The sequence below is a fragment of the Thamnophis elegans genome, chromosome 3 (assembly GCF_009769535.1).
Source record: "Thamnophis elegans isolate rThaEle1 chromosome 3, rThaEle1.pri, whole genome shotgun sequence".
In the NCBI taxonomy this organism is placed as follows: Eukaryota; Metazoa; Chordata; class Lepidosauria; order Squamata; family Colubridae; genus Thamnophis; species Thamnophis elegans.
The window spans coordinates 59,021,700-59,036,203 of record NC_045543.1 but is presented as its reverse complement, the minus strand read 5'-3'; the positions used below and the strand labels follow the sequence as shown (position 1 = coordinate 59,036,203).

Sequence of the window (14,504 nt, the reverse complement as noted above, 5' to 3'; positions counted from 1 at the left end):
TCTAGTGCACATGCGAGCACTGCCCAGCTAACTTTGGCCTTTGTTTTCGGCCTTCATTTTGGCTATCATTTTCAGCCGTTCTTTGCCCTCCGGAGGCTTCCCTGAAGTCTCCGGAGGGCAGAAAACAACTCAACGCACAAACTGGAAGTTTGGGAACAAATTTCCGGTTTGCGCATTGGACTATTTTTTCCTTCCGGAGGCTTCAGGGAAGCCTCCTGACGCCACTGGAGGGCCTCTGGCTCCCCCTGCTTTTGGCATGCAATGGCAAAAAGTTTAGCTATCACTGCCCAAGAGGCTTCATCCAATTTTTGAATATTAGGTGATAGAGAAGTGTCATGGTATTAATGAATGAAATTAATTATCCTGATGTTTTTCAAGGTGGCTTCTAGTCAAGGCTCAGGGCTTATATTTTTTGATCACCATGGTTAATATTCTTGATAAAAGGAGAAAATAGAGAATCCCTTCTGAACCTTTTATATTCTTGATTATTTTAGTTATCAATTGACTATTACCATGGCTGATTTCTAACATATCTCATGCCTGGGCATAAATCTGTAAATTCTGAATTCCAGGTTTAGCAAGCTATGGATGGGAATTATACTGAAATTGCATCATTATTTAATAATAACTGCAGCTCGTAATTCTCAATAACACAACTTTCTCCAATTTTTCCACATTTTGAAAGTTTTCAGAAAGTGAAGGCGAAGAGGGAGATACAGAGTTACATATGCTTTTTTTAAGAGGCTTTAGTTAGTTTTTTTCCAATAGGGGATCAGTCTGATCGTCTCTGCTTTTTGATTTTAATCCATATTATAAATATTTCTTTAAATAATAGACAATGAAAGTATATTGAGATCAACAGTTTGGGAGGCTGGCTATGCCAAGATAATGATTTTATATATATCCATGATATATACACACTTTCCTTCAGTATGTTTTTTTGGTTGATACATCTTTGGAAGACTGTATTAGGTAAAGATGATAAACTGGGAAATTGAAAAAAAAACATATTGCAGAAGACAATAGCAAATGGCTTACATATTGTTACCAAGAAAACTACATGGACATGTAGACCTTAAGAGTATTAGTGTAATCTCTAAAATATATTGTAGTAGTTTTATGTCATCCTTACAGACATATATATCTGCAAAAATATTGAGAAATAGGTTTTCAACATTTGGAAGTGACACCTGTGCTTTGAAGTTTAGAAATCACAGTTTGATTTCTAATCCATTCTTGGCAGGACTGTACTCTTTTAATATGAAAAAAAATGTCCTGAGATAATTTAGCCACATGAGCAAGTAAAGACTCATTGTTGAAGTTGTTCAAATAAGGTTATTGGTCAAATATAGGCATATTATAATTCATTGTTATTTCATAAAATATAGGTTGGACCAAGAGTTTAGAAGGAAGTTATTGGAGCTCATGTTTTCTACAGTTCATCATGCAGTAAACTAATGACCTAATTTTAATTGGGATCTTATTTTGAATCAAATCAGAATTGGGAGGGGGCTTCAGTTTTGTGTTGCCTGAGTTGGTTCTGCTTCATCAAAAGTAAATTGAAAACTATATATTAATTGCATCAAACCAAGGTTTGTTTAATCATGAATCAAATAAACCACTCTTCTTCTTCATCCAGCATTTTCATACGAGTGAAGCATCCACTTTTCAGATCAATAGAATAGAATAGAATAGAATAGAATAGAATAACAGAGTTGGAAGTGACCTTGAAGGACTTCTAATCCATCCTTCTGCTTAGGCAAGAAACCCTATACCACTTCAGACAAATGGTCATCCAATATCTTCTTAATGAGTAAATTAACATTTGAAATTAGAGAACAAGAAGATGAACAATTTTATAAGATCTGGGACCTGTTCTATCAATAGATACAATGATCACAATCTTGAATTGTAATAATAGAATGTGAAAGGAGATACCATAAAGACATATTACTATCATATAGTTTATATAGATTTATAACAATGTAATGGAAAATTGGTATATATATGAATTGAATATTTAGAATATCTTGTTTAAAATGAAGAAATAATAATTGTAGTTTGAATATATGAGACACGATAAAGATGTATTTATATACATTTGATAGATATTTTATGATTTTACATACAATTGAAAGTAATGATACATAAATATAAAATGTTGGTGAAAAATATATATATATATATATATATGTATGTATGTATGTATGTATATATATATATATATATATATATATATATATATATATATATATATATATATATATATATATTGCAAGAAATACCAGAATATGATCGGTGATACTATAAAGATATGTTATTATTAAATAGATTTATAATGATGTAACAGATAGTTGGCATATATATGAACTTAATTCTTAGAATACATGTCTAAAATGAAGGAATTATAAGAGTAAATTTAACTTATGATTTACAATGATAACAATGTACTCCGAAAGCCCTGCCGCTGTGTCCGACATAGGGCGGCTTTTGCCCGCTTGCCTCACCAGCCATAAACCTCACCGCACGTCACTGGTTGGAAGGGCCCTTGGAGGACTTCTAATCCAACCCCCTGCTTAGGCAGGGAGATTTACACCATATCAGACCAATGGTTGTCCAATCTCTTCTTAAAAACTTCCAGTGTTGGAGCATTCACAACTTCTGAAGGCGAGTTGTTCCACTGATTAATTGTTCTAACTGTCAGGAAATTTCTCCTTATTTCTAGGTTGCTTCTCTCCTTGCTTAGTTTCCACCCATTGCTTCTTGTCCTGCCTTCAGGTGTTTTGGAGAACAGCTTGACTCCCTCTACTTTGTGGCAATCCCTGATATTTGGAACACTGACTACTATCATGTCACTGTTTTTTCTATTCCTAATGCCTTCTTCTCCACAAAAGTTAGAAGGCTTTAGGTCCCCAGCTGTGACAAAAAAGAAAATATATGTGTACATGAACTCTTTTGCAGTATATACTTGCTGCTGCTGAAGCAATGTCTTTTTCATATTATAAAAGTGCATACATACTGTACCCTGTTTATTGCATAGACACTACAGTAATGTCCCAGTTTCCTCAATTTCTAGATGCAACTTTGAATTTTGGAGATGTTTCTACATCTCAGTTTTGGGAATATAAAATGACTTCACGATCTTGCAACACCTCTTTTCCCAAAGCTTGCTGATGCATCAAAATGTGACCGCTACCTATGGGAGTGATGCTGCACAAACAACCTTCTTTATGCAATCCTAAAAAAAAAAAAAGAAATTGCATTTCTTGTGTATTTTGTGTACATACTTATCATGGGATTTGTTTTCTTGAAGCAGATTCACCCTTGTGGAGGAGGCAGAGAAAACTTGTAGCCCCATTTATAGTTGCATCAGTTTCAGTTGACAAATTGCAATTATTAGTAAGAACAGATTGTAGAGACTAAGTACTTCAGTTTGCCTGGATAGCATGGACTTCTTACTTCTTACATAGTTAGAGCAACAGAGAGCAATCACCAAAATGGCAGAAAACTTACAATTAACATATCCTAAGCCTTACCCATGAAGTTTAGCAACAAGGATTAGTTGGAATCAAAGTGCTTCTGAGGTTATGTAAAGCAACTTTGTTTTGTAAATACTATTCTGGCATTTGGAATTGCAGAAGATACTAGATAGAAAATCCAATCCTTTACTCACCAGTCCTAGAGAAATAATCTCTCTGGAACAGCCTTGGAGATGCCAGAGGTAAAGAATCCACATAGCCATAAATACACATAAAGCAGTGGTGAAATTCAGCAGGTTCTGACAGGTTCTGGAGAACCAGTAGCAGACATTTTAAATAATTGTGAGAACCAGCAAATACCACTTTTGGCTAGCCCCAGAGTGGGATAGGAATGGAGATTTTGCAGTATCCTTCCCCTGCTATGCCCACCAAGCCATGCTTACCTGGTAGTAAAAAAATTTGAATTTCACCACTGACATAAAGTGAGAGGAGACCAGGGGATAGGAAAGGCTCTGGCCTATGAGGTCTGCAGAGGGTTCTTCACTTTCAGAGCTTTAGGAATGATGTCATATTATTTACATTTGGTTAGAAAAATGATCTTATGTTATGAGACATAACATTTTACATTTCTATTAACGATTTTTTAAATAAATAGCAATAATTTATTTTTGAATTGCTTGTTGCTACTATTTAGCTAAAATAGAGATTGAATGTGAATAAGCTATCTTTAATTAAAGAATTCTTCAAGGCTTGCTTCTGCTGTGTTAACAACAGATTTTAAGAACTGAATAATTACGTTCTTATACTGAGAAATAAGTGGCATTCCAGAATATTTTGCCCCATAACTCCCTGGGTTTAATATGAAAGTGGAATATCCTTTTTTTGTGATTCTTGTTGTTAGAAATATAACTACTCTTTCTTGAATACTGATTGTGGAAGGTAGTTCTAGAAACATCAGCTGATAATCAGTGTCCCTTATAGCAGTGGTCTCCAACCTTGGCAATTTTAAGACCTGTGGACTTCAACTCCCAGAGTTCCTCAGCCAGCTTTGCTGGTTGAGGAACTCTGGGAGTTGAAGTCTACAGGTCTTAAAGTTGCCAAGGTTGGAGACCACTGCCTTATAGGAGTCTAATTAAAGAGTGAAGGATGAAAACATCCTTTCATCTGCCAGTCATTGGGATATTTTGATGGAAATAGACAGCACTCAAAATATATTTGAGTAATCATTTCTGATTAGCTGTGCAATTTACAGAAGTCCATAGATCGGCAATTAGAAATAGGTACCCTATTATAGGGTAAATTATATGGAAACGTTGCAAGTATGGATGTTTACTGCCAGTTGTTTTCCTAGACGAATACATTCCAGATTAAACATTGCATTGAAGATTTCAGTATCATGTATTTCTATCAACTCCATCTACCATAATATTAAATTAAACTTGCTGGTGATGGTGGTGAGAAACTATCAAAGTATTGCTTGGAAGGCATATGAGAAATGGAAAGGCTATAAAACAATGACGAATTGCCTTGGCAGTTTTGCAACTACATGCAGATGGAACTAAAATCATGCTTCAGAGTAAAATCATATAAAAATCATCCAATAATTAATAGCAACTCAAAGCTCTTTATTTTAACATGCACTCTTTTGCCAAGCTCATTCCTTTAAGTGGCACATCATAACTTAAATTTCAGCAGGGGTTAGGGAGGTTGGCCATTTTTGAATTATATTATTAAAATAGTTATTCTTAAAAAAATAAGTCCAATTAGCTTAGCTGTGTTTGAATATGTGCCCCCCCAAACACACATATTCAGACTTGCAAGACTCTGTTACAGTAACTTTATAATAAAAGTAGTATTAGTATTCATACCTTTGGTTTCCTAGTCTGATCTACTTTGAAGGGTTGACACCTTCACCTACATTTCTACTAAAAACCCTGTGCTGCTATTTTCATGGGGAGAGTCACGTGCAATGCTTTTCAAATGATCATTCTGGCCTGGATTCAGGTTTCTATAACCACTGTCTTGGTTGCAATTTTTCCTTCTGTTTCTCTTCTGCCCATTACAGGTGGGGGAATAGGTAGAATTCCTTTGTAGGGGAAAATCATGTTTGCCTGTTGCACAGTTAGAAAGGAGAGGCAATAAAGCAAATATGTTTGCTGTATCTAGATTTCTTCATGTTTTGTGCTATGCCTTTTGGATCAAATATTTGCATATTTTGGAACAATGGTTCTGAATAACATCACTTGACTAAGCCCTGCTGAAATGAGCAGGAATTGCTCAAGAGAACAGGTGTGTATTTGAGTAAACAGCATTCAGCTTGGTGGAGCCTTGTGCAACAGAGCTTTTAAGCTGATTGTGCTGATAGAAGAAAAGAATATTGTTAAGCTGATAGAAGAGAAACAATAATTCAGTAAAATGGTTATTCTTGGGATGCAATGGCATTTTACATTTCATTGATCAAACAAATACATGTTATGCAGAATTCTGTATTTAAAAAAAGATATTTCAGAACATTCAGGAACACGAACGCAACAGCTGACTTCAACTCTTTTTCAGATTTTCAATTTTGTTTTGCAGAATTGCACAGCAGTATAAATTATAAAATAGTAATTTATTTCAGTGTTTGTACTTCTTGGTTGGCTGGGTGTGGACTTTGTACGCAGAAAAATCCATAATGTTGACTGAAAACCTGCAGCAAGTGTTTGATAAATTGTATGGTGCAATAAAAAAGAATATATTGATTTTTCAATCCAAAGAAGATGATAGTTGTAATAGAATTTTCTGAGCCTAGGAATAACAATGAACAATTACAGAATATTGCAGAACCAGAACAGATGTTCATTCTTTCTTCTAGAGTCAAATGGAGAGCAATATCTCCCACTGTATCAAGAGGCAATTAGGAACAACATCACAGGCATTGAAGAGGCCCTGTTTACCATGCTCAGTGAAAAATATGGTTAAAATACACATACGCAGTTTCCAAGATTGTATAACGTAATCAACCTTTCCTTGTAATATATCTGGTTTTGTAGACCCACAACCTTCTACCACCCTATCTGCAGAAGATTTAATGAACAAATGCTTTCTGAACAGACAGAACACATCACTCTTAGCCCTGGGATTACATGTTATTTTCAAGCATAGGATCCTATACACCCCCACACACTACATAACAGAATACCCTCACCCAACCCAAACCTTAATTCATGAAACAAAACAGAACACATACTGAAGCTAACTTCATTATTCTAGCTTGTACTTCAGATCGTTTGGATCCATCCCTGTTATTGGCTGAAGATTTTCACTCCCACACGGCTTCTGTTTTTTTGTCTCTCCCAGTCATAAATATTCTAACACAATTGAAATGGAATTTCCCACATTCATTATAGTTGAATAAAAGATCATGCTTCTTAAGAAACTCTTGTGACCATCATTTTGACTTTCATACAGGTTTACACACAAAAGAGGTGCAGGGTCATGATTTCCATCCTGACTTTTAGAAAAATCTCTCACAGGAGATGCTACTGGAACTTTTGCTCACTTTGGTATATGGAATGAGGGTTAAGTATGTTATGAAACACATAAAAGTAAATTGAATGTCATGGAAGAGAATGTAGGATCAAGAATGAATGAATGCTGAATGAATTATTAAAGGTGCCCTTTTTTGCTGCTGTTTAAAAAGATGCCTAAATGGTGAATAGCTTTTGGAATAGTTGTCCTATAAATGGGTGGATTAACAGGGATGCCTTCAGTTATAATTTAAAAGAAAGCAATATGGGGAAAGAGTTGGACAACTGGAGTGGGAATGCTGAAAAGCCTCTATTCCATCATTATATAAACCAAACCAACTACTGGGACTATGAAAATAAGACCTTCCTGGATAATAAGTCTAATCGGGCTTTTGAGTGCCCCCTGCACCTCAGAAATATTAAGACCTTCCCAAAAATAAGGCCAAGCGCTTATTTCGGGGGGGAGGAGAAAGAAAATAAGACCCTGTCTTATTTTTGGGGAAACACTAGGGTGACCAGACATCCCGCATTTGGCGGGACAGGCACGACCTTTCATAAATTTTCCCGCATCCCGCGCCATTCTTAAAAAAACACGCTTTTTTTGGCGCTCGCAGCTCCCTCGCTCCCTCGCCCATCAGCTGCTAGCTCGCTGGGCTGGCTCATCATTCTGTTCTATCCTACAAATTTAAGCCAGCCCAGCCTGCCGCTCACTGATTGGATTGGCCTGGACTCCAGCCAATCAGTGAGCTGGCTGGGATGGAAAATTTTCAACACGCCGCGTGCTGAAAATTTTCCATCCCAACCAGCTCACTGATTGGCTGGACTCCGCTTAGCTGAGCACGCCTGCGTGAGTCTCCATTTCATTTCATCTTTTGGGGTTGCAGCTGTGCTTACTCACTGGTGAGTAATCATGTTATGGATTGGTACCGGTGGGAATCGGGAGGCGCTGGGGGGAGGAGACAGCCCTCCTCTCCTCCTTCTCCCCCTTTGCGGAGTTCATTTCACCTCCTCGTGTCACAGCCAGCCCCTGTGCTGCGCCGCCACAGGCCGCAGAAGCTCCATGACCGAGTGGAAGTTCTCTGCGTGAGTGAAACAGCTGCCGCCGCTCGCACAAAAAACTTCCACTCGGTCACGGACTCACGGAGCTTCTGCCGGCATGGCGGTGCCTGTGCTGCGCGGTTCCCAGCGACCACGCTGCGAGTCCGCGAGGTGTGGTCGCGTCCCGCCGCCCTCCCCTGCAGCTCTCCTGCGGCATTTCAGTTGCGCAGAGAACTTCCACTCAGTTCCGGGGCTTCTGCCGGGCGGCGGCAGCCCCAGAACCGAGTGGAAGTTCTCTGCGCGAGGTGAAACGGCATGCCGCCGCCTCGCTCTCCTGCCGCGGCGTCCATTTCAGTCGCGCAGAGAACTTCCACTCGCTTCTGGGGCTGCCGCCGCCCGGCAGAAGCCCCGGAACCGAGTGGAAGTTCTCTGCGCGAAGTGAAACGGCAGGCTGCCGCCTTGCTCTCCTGCCGCGGTGTCTGTTTCAGTAGCTTCCCTCGTCCGTCTCGATTGCTGGAAGCAGTAACAAACGGAGCACCATCAGCGCCCTGACAGCCACCCCAGCTGGCGGCTACCGGGCCTCGCTGGAGTCAATTGCAAAACCGCGATCAGCGCTTTGAGGACCTGAGGCATATTGGGAAATGCAGTTCCCTATCGGAAAGAATGGAGTAGCTGCGAATTTGTAAGAACAACAGAAGATAATAACTTGGTGCTTCGCAGGTTACAAAAATCTCGTTTGATTTGCACACTATTTTTTTAAAGTTAGATAAAGAAATTATGCTGTGAAAACGACTAGAAAGCCCCCCCTCCCCTTCCTGTGTGAGAAAGGGAAGGAGAGGAAGGAAGGAGGGAGGGGGGAAGAAAAAGAAGAAGGGAGGGAGGGAGGGAGAAGATAGAAGGAGAAAAGATGGATGGAAGGAGAAAGAATGGAAGGAGAAGGAGGAAGATGGAAGAAGAAAGGAAGAAAAAGAAGAAGGGAGGGAGAAAAGAGGGAAGGAGGTAGGAAGAAAAGGGGAAGAGAGGGAAAGAGCAGAAAGACAAAGAGGATGAAGTTGATAGGCAAGAGGAAGGAGGAAGGAAGGAAAAAAAGAAAAAGAGGGAAACAGGAAAGAAGAAAGGATGGAACTAGAAAGGAAAGAAGGGAGGGAGGGAGGAAAGGGGAAGACAGGGAAAGAGCAGAAAGACAGAGAAGGTGAAGGTAGATAGGCAGAAGGGAGGAAGAAGGAAGAAATAGGAAAGGAGGGAAGGAGGAAGGAACAGAAGCGAAGAGGAAGAGAGAAATGGAAAGAGCAGAAAGACAAAGAAGGTAGATAGGCAAAAGAAATGAAGCTGAAAGAATGGAAGGAGGAAGGAAGAGCAAAGGAGGAAGGGAGTGAGTGAGGAAAGAAGAGAGGATGGAAGGAGAAAGGAAGGAAGAGAGGGAAAGAGCAGAAGACGGATAAGGTGAAGGTAGATAAGCAAGAGGAATGAAGGAAGAAGTGAGGTGTCTCGAGGAGGGGGAAAACATTTAGTGACCAAAGTTACAATGGCATTGAAAAAAGTGACTGATGACCATGTTTCACACTTAGCGACTGTTGCAGCATCCTCATGGTCACGTGATCAAAATTTTGTTTGGCAACAGATTCGTATTTATGCTGGTTTCAGTGTCCTGGGGTGACCTTTTGACAAAAAATAAAAATTTTAATCAATCCAGGGTCCAGTGGGTGAGTAGGGGAGGGGCTGCTGCTGGCTTGAAAAGCAGCTCTGCTGCTAGCTTGTAAAGTAGTTCTTTAAAAATGCTTTAAAAACAGCCTTTCAGGATGTTTTTCACAGCCATATGATCCAGGGCCGGTGGGTGAGTACAGGAGGGGCAAGTATAGCAAGGACAAAAACAAAATGGACTGCTAAATTGGCCATGCCCACCCAGTCACATGACAGCCTAATCACGCCCACCCAGCTGGTCCAGCCCCCCAACTGTGAATCGGCCCCCTGCTTAAAAAGTTTGAGGAGCCCTGTTTCATGAGAACCAGTTGTGTAGCATACAAGTGGGTGATCTCACGATTTCTCCTTTTTCTAGAAATTCTTAGCGAATGAGAATTTGCCATCTAGCTGCTGATCGATGTATAAAAGGGAGCAAGAAAAGGCTCTGAAGATTCTGTTATTATACTGTACAATAATAATAGCAATAGCGCTTAGACTTAGATACCACTTCACAGTGCTTTACAGCCCTCACTAAATGGTTTACAGAGTCAGCATATTGCCCCCAACAATCCGGGTCCTCATTTTAACTGACCTAGGAAGGAAGGAAGGCTGAGTCAACCTTGAGCCAGTGAGAATCAAACTATGGCAGTCAGCAGAATTAGCCTGCAATTCTGCATTCTAACCACTGTGCCACCACGGTTCTAAAATAACATTCCTGTTGTGTTATCTCTTTCCCGACTTGACCTATTGCAAAAGGTTGACACATAGAATATATTGTATTCATGCAATAATGAAATTGTTAGGAACAAGTCACTGAAGCTAAGCTTTTCCAGTACAGATATATTCATAACTGAAGTACCAACAGCAGGAGTTGCAAGCCACCAATGCCAATAGTAACTGGAATCAAGGAGAGACTCTCAAATATACATCTTTGCATTTGGGGAAAGTTACCCTGAACCTCTGGTTCACCTATCCATACTATCTACATTTAATCTGTATTTGGTTTCAGTATTTTAATCTTTATCCAATCCATTGTGCAACTAATGAATCTAGATTCTAGAATCAGGTGCCAAACAGAGATGGAGTTGAAGGTCACACTCCAAACATCTGGATGACTTCCACAAGTAATGTAAACATTGAATGTTGAAGGAGATCTTGGAACCTGGTGGCAAGAACAGAAATTTTCCTCTGGTGGGGATTTTGCAGATGGAATTGAGTCCCCATTATGCAGTGCCCGGTAAATTGCTCTTAACAATATCTCACAATCAGTGGTATCAAAGACTACTGAAAGATCCAGGAGAATCAGCTTTCGAAGTAAGGACACTTATGACAACCAAGGCTGTCCTATATCCAGTCCTGAACTCATGTATACATGCATTTATACAATGGACTTTTTTCAAGCATGCTTATAAATGCATCATTTATAATAGAAAAAGATATTTGCAACTAAACGATAGAATTGTCTCAAACGTTAAAGTTTTGAGTACCTTGCCTATCATCAAGGAAAGCTATCCGAGCAATCCACTGAGGATGTATTGATGTGAACAAATAGGCTCTCTTTACCATGATTCTGCAACACAGCAGGCTGATTGTGTACTCTGTTCTGTGCACATATTTGCTGAGAGATTATTTCAGTAAACCCAGGGCATTTCTGGACAGGATATCTGGGTGTGTCTGAGGATTTCCTCAGAGCATTCAGTCATCCCTTCAATCCCATATATCTATAAGAGTGAAATATATTCATTAGCCCTCTACTCTTGCAAAAAATCAATTTAAATCTCCTCAGAAAATGCCCAAGACAGGGTGATTGTTTGATCATTTGCTTTCAGACATTTCATTACCCAACTAAGTAACATCAGCAGTGCAAGTGAGTATGGGGTTTGTTCTCTGTTTATATACAGAAACTTGTCTTGCCACTGCTGTTGGGGGTGTAGTTTTCTCTTTGGTAGTTCCTTAATGAGGGCATTGTTTTCTGCTTAAACTTTCTGTTCTGCTTTGTTTGGTATTAATCCCTGCTTATCTGGATGTTGCTTGTTGGACACGATGTGTTCTAGTCTTTTAATTTGTTTCTTAGCTGGTGCAAGAAGAGGAAACACCAGCTGAACAAGTGGAAACTATAAGAAAACAATATGAAAAAACCCACCTGTTTTGGCAATTTCTTACTCTGTTGTGAAACAAAGAAGGAATTTGTCCACCTGCAACATTTCTATTGAGAAAGGAAAAACCACTTATCAGATTAAAGAAACTTGTGCTATACAGTAGATATAATGCATGCAGCCTTACAAGGCCCTCACAGTGAGGATCTCCTCTGACATTTGCAGAAGTGTGAGTAATTTATACAGTGATTGCTAGATTCTTTATCAATCTGAGAACCAACTGTTACATTTATTTTCTAATTTGCTAATGAGTTAACATAGACACATTTTGTTATTAAGTGGCTGTATGAAATAGAAATGGGCTGTGGGTGGTTGAGCTGGGAACAAAATTGCCCAACTCAGATAGTCTGATAGACTTTTCTAAATTGGTTGTATTCCAGGGAGATAACTTCGAAGAGTTGTGTCCCATCAGAATAATTACAGAATATTATTTGAGTGCTCCAACTGTAGGAAATAGTATCCTGTTTCCCTGAAAATAAGACCTCTCCGGATAATAAGCCCAATTGGGCTTTTGAGTGCATGTACTAAATAAGCCTTCCCCAAAAATAAGCCCTCCCTGAAAATATTGCAACACAGCAGCAGCCATGAGGTAACCACGCTTGCCACCTCCTGCATCTCAAAAATAATAAGACCTCCCCAAAAATAAGGCCAAGTGCTTATTTCAGGGGTCAAAAGAAAAGAAGACCCTGTCTTATTTTAGGGGAAACTGGTATGTAATCAGAACCAGCCCCTTGTTCCCTTGCTTTGCACCCTGAGCTACAAGAGTAGGTAAACAAAGCGACAATTATCTCTCTCTCCCTCTCCCCCCCTCTCTCTCTCCCCCCCCCATGGAAAACCATTATGAAATCATAGCTAAAATAATCAATTAATAGTTAATTTAAGATTTGTTATCAGTAGCTCAGTCAAAAAATAAATTCAGTAGAGCACATTTCATGGCATTTTGAATGATTTTAAAATCAGCTAAATAAAGCTTATTTCTCTTCAGTATTATTGTAATTAGCAGTAATTATCACAAAGTGGAGAATTTGAGTCAGCATTCCCCCCCTCCCCCAGGGCAGGAATAATGCAATATTGCCAGTTTTATTCTGTTGGGTTTGCTGTTTTTAATATTTTTTTAAAAATTAATAATTGTATTGTCAAATGCTGCCTGCTTTTCCTAAACTGTTGCACGGCCATAAAACACAGATTCCCAACAATAAAAACAGCGCACTCCACTATTGTCTCAACGTTTAGCAAACAAAATGTAAATCCATCCTGAAAAGCTCTAATCAGTAGAAAAGAGCAATGTCACACGTATACAGCTGAACGAGCAAAAATTAAATGAAAGAGCAGCACAGGACAAAAGAGAAAAAAAAGCTCACTCACACCCCAAGAGTCTTCAGCTCTAGGTACTTTTAAATGCCCTCTGAACACACACAGAATGTGTTTCTCCTGTCAAAGCAGCCCAAATAAAAGAGGCTCTCCATTTTCAAATGCACTTTGGAGGTGTTTTACAAAATGTACCCATCCCAGAACAAAACAAATCAGCCTAGAGGAACATTTCCATGTTTAAGTGTACTCTGGAACAGCAACAAGGCCTAAGAGCCAAAGTACATTCTACCCATTTACCAATCACAATATTGCTGAATGCCACTTTACCTCTGCTGATACTATAGCTACAGAAACACAACTCAGTGTAAGACAGTGTTAGCGTGGCACCATAAACCATATCTTTGTGGTAGATTATGGACAAGGGCTGTCTGTACCCTGAAAGACAAGTTAAATTCTTAGTTCCAATCACTTCCATCTGAAAACTGGAAGTACATTAGTGCAATATTGGTTCCCACTAGTGGCTTTTTTCTTCAAATTAATATGGGGGTACGCTAAGTACCTTTTTATGAGGAGTTGAATGTGACTCCTTTTATTTTGGGGGAAAATATTTATATCACAGCCATTATGCTGTGGACATAGATATAAAAATATTCCAATGGTGCCTCAATTGTTGGCTACTGCTATTAAATGTTGGGTTGCAGCGGTGGGTTTCAGCTGGTATTACTGCTGGTTCGCTCATGCACGCACAGTTCAATGGGGATTATTCTGCGCATGCGCAGAACTCCAAAGAAAGATGGCAATGGTGGTGACCGGGGAACCGGTTCAGGGGCGTGGCCAGCCTGGATTGCTGCTGGTTCCGTGGCCCAGGCCAGCACACCACTACCAGTTCGGCCCAGCTCAGAGGAGCCCACTTCTGTTGGGTTGGTATATTATAAATTCATCCTCATCAGTGATATGATCTTAGGCCTGAACCAGTCAACCATGACTTGTATCAACAAGACCAGCACGGGCCTAGGGGCAGATGTGCAGAGAATATGGGAGATTTTGCAGATGTGCTCACCCAGGTTTCAAATGTTATGCTACCTGTGGACCTGGAACTAGGAGGGATAAGGGGAGAGTTGTCATTCAGGAAACTGTTAATAGCTTGTGGAAGGTCTGTGGCATATAAGAGTCCTTATGACTCTTGTCCTTATGAACCAGGGTCTTGAGGCCGTTAAGAACTGGATGAGCGCTAACAAACTGGTACTCAACCCGGACAAGACCGAGTGGCTGTTGTGTTTCCCTCCCAACAATTTGGCCGATATTCCAACACTCAGGCTGGGGGGTCAAAT

The 14,504-nt window shown here is 39.7% G+C and overlaps 1 long non-coding RNA gene across 1 annotated transcript; it reads right to left on the bottom strand.

The window, feature by feature from the left end:
- Positions 1 to 2,784: 2,784 nt before the first annotated feature.
- On the bottom strand, positions 2,785 to 13,355 carry LOC116506645. Its single transcript, XR_004255058.1, has 3 exons — positions 13,228 to 13,355; positions 11,850 to 11,912; positions 2,785 to 3,238 (listed from the first exon to the last, which is right to left on the bottom strand). It is a non-coding gene; the product is annotated as an uncharacterized LOC116506645 (long non-coding RNA).
- Between the last annotated feature and the right edge of the window lie 1,149 nt (positions 13,356 to 14,504).